Raw genomic sequence first — 3238 nt, forward strand, 5'->3', positions numbered from 1 at the left:
AATCATTTTGAAATTAGAACATTAAGTTAAATATAAATTTAATTGTGTGGAAAACGCAGTAAAGTCGTTCACAAAGAAATCAATATGCGGAGATAATGCGTTTGCTAATTTAATAGTTTTACAAAGATAGGAACTTGAACCATAGTTTGTGCGGTTAATGACTTCGTGGAAGGTGGTCACGGAACGGGTGGTTCTTGAAGGTACATGTAGAATGTAGACCAATCTTATTTAAGAGTGAGATACAGAATTTATGACCATGAATTAAGTTATATAATAAGAAGCAAAGATCTTTATGTTGACGACGACTCTGTAATGAGTCAAGTCGAATAATTTGCAGTAAAGACTCATAACTTTGACCAGTGAGATGCATCTTATAAGCATAATAACTTAAGAATTTACGCTGAACTTTTTCGATTTTATTAATGTGACAGTTATATTGAGGTGACCAAACACATGATGCATAATCTAAATGTGGTCTAACCAAAGAACAATAAAGAAATTTTAAAGAACGACCAGTCGTAAAGTCATAGCTGCATCTTTTAACAAAGCCAAGCATCTTTAATGACTTAGAAACCATGCTATTAATGTGTAGGTTGAAATTCAAGTTAGTGTCAAGAATAACACAAAGATCTATAACTGAGTCAACTAATTGTAACCTAGTGTCCCGTATATAATAAGAATTATTCTCAAAGTGTCTTAGTCGAGTAAAAGTTATAGCATGGCATTTGTTTGCATTTAAGTCCATACCATTAAGTGAGCACCATTCCACAAGACCATTAAGATCTGATTGCAAATTGTACTGATCCAAATCAGAGGTAATTATGTGAAATAATTTAAGGTCATCAGCAAATAGAAGAAATTGAGCAAAAGTGAAGCTTTTATTTATGTCATTTATAAATAAATTAAAAAGGATAGGTCCTAAGTGGGAGCCTTGAGGTACCCCCGATTTAACTATAATTTCATTAGAGAAATAATTCTTAATACGAACTATCTGCCTTCTATCTAATAGATAATTTCGAATCCAACTAAGCAGAGGATCAGAGAAACCCAACTGTTCGATCTTATGTAACAATAACGTATGGTTGACTCTATCGAATGCCTTGGAAAAATCTGTATAAATAGCATCTACCTGTTGTTTGCTTTCCAATGCTTCATTTAAGAAGGAGGTATAATTTAACAAGTTCATTTCAGTTGATCTCCCCATAACAAAACCATAGTGTTGTTCAATGATTACATTTTGTATAGTAGGCTTAATTTTGTCACATATTAAACTCTCGAATAGTTTAGGTATAGTATTAAGGATACTAATAGGTCTGTAGCTCTAAACCCTGCTTCTATCGCCATTCTTGAATATCGGTGATATAAAACTAACTTTCCAAACGGGAGTGAATTCACTCGTTTGCAATGATTTTTGAAAAATAAAGAATAAGGGACGAGCAAGATTAAAAGTACAATATTTCAGTAACTTGGGTGGGATTCCATCAGGCCCTGGACCCTTATGTATGTTTAGCTGGGATAATTTAGTATATACCTCTGAAATAGATAAGTCACAACCAGTAGGTTAATGTTGAAACTAGTGTTAGCCCTTGCACTATTTGGAATAGGACATTCGTCCTCACTATACACTGCAGCAAAGTACTGAGCAAACATCTTGGCTATGGTAGGACCATCGGAACTGGTTTGGCCATTATGGTTTAAAGTGTTCGGAATGCTATTATTGTTCCTTTTAGAATTTACGAACCTCCAGAAGCTTTTAATGTTACTGGGATGTATTATAATAAAATTTATTGTAAAATATTATAAATTTTAAAGTGAATTTAATTAATTGTATTTTGCTTGTAGTACTGCATTTTAATAATTAATTTTATATACTACATGTACTCCATCTAATTTACTTACCGTTTCACGTCATCGCGTCATAGCCCGCAACGTCACGTGATACCAACACGAAATATTTAGGCGGTAGGTGTGTTCTTTTTTAGAATCACTTTGCCGAGTACACTGGCGTTCCAGCCACTAGGCATATTTTATTATATACGCGTAAAAATATTATTTTAAAGATTTCTATTAATGTTAACTCAAAGAAATGCACAATAATATGTTTCATTTAATTTGTATAAATGGATTATAAAGCATTTTTATGAAGCACATTTGTTCGGAATACACTGTAACTATAATCGAACGAAGGTGATATTTTGGCATAAATTAGTAACATTTATTTGACAGTTGCGGTGATGACACTTCATATTTGTTTATATTCTTTACTATAAGTATTTGTTTCATTATATTTACTGTCTTTATTATGTACTTTAACGTAAGATTATAACTTAATTCTTGTTTTCTATTTCTTAAGTTTTTATTTATTTACATTGAAGATTAATTTGTTTTGCTGTATAATCCACTTCCGCAAAAATTGTGTGATGCATTTGATTTAAAATGAATTCAAGAATTTTTTGTAAATGGGCAACAATGTCAACTTAGATCTCTAACGTAAATAATGACGTGCAATGGTAAGTAAATTAGACGGACTGTACCTACATGTTTACCTTTTAATAAGATAACCTCAATCTTACTTTTTCTTCTTATTCTTTTTTTTTTTGGTTATGGCTTTGCCAATTATTCAGTAACCAGGACTAATATAATTGGCCAATATAATTACAACTGCTAAAAATGTTACTGAGCTATGAAACCAAGTGTCGCTCTTTCGAACTTGCACGGTCCCAATTATGAATTTTTGAGGCATGAAATTTTGGAAATCCTATTTTTAAACGAAACATTATTATGTACTTAATAAAACAAAAATGTGTAAGATCTCTATTTAACAGAACTTTAACTCATTTCATATTTCGTGTAGAAATATATTTTGAAAATTGTATCTTAAAATAAATATAATATAGGTACCTGTAACAGGAGATATTGTTTGTGTCGTTTGACATTTAAGAAGATTAAGATATATATTAAGAAATATTTAAGGCAATAATCATGTTTAGAGATTTCCAACTTTATAAGTACCTAAGTTATTTAAACATTTATAGTGTGTACAGTTCACAAATTCCAAAGGTGCCGGTGGGGGATGGCGTCTATAAGCAGTATTATAGTCGGTGTATGAGAGAGAAAGTATTTGAAATAATGAAATAACAAATAATATAAAACCTGTTATTTCATTATTTCAAATACTTTTTCTCTCATACACAGTGGCGAAGCGTCCATGTAACCACTGTTACCATTGGTAACAGTT

This window comes from Diabrotica virgifera, chromosome 5 (genome assembly GCF_917563875.1).
Source record: "Diabrotica virgifera virgifera chromosome 5, PGI_DIABVI_V3a".
Lineage (NCBI taxonomy): Eukaryota > Metazoa > Arthropoda > Insecta > Coleoptera > Chrysomelidae > Diabrotica > Diabrotica virgifera.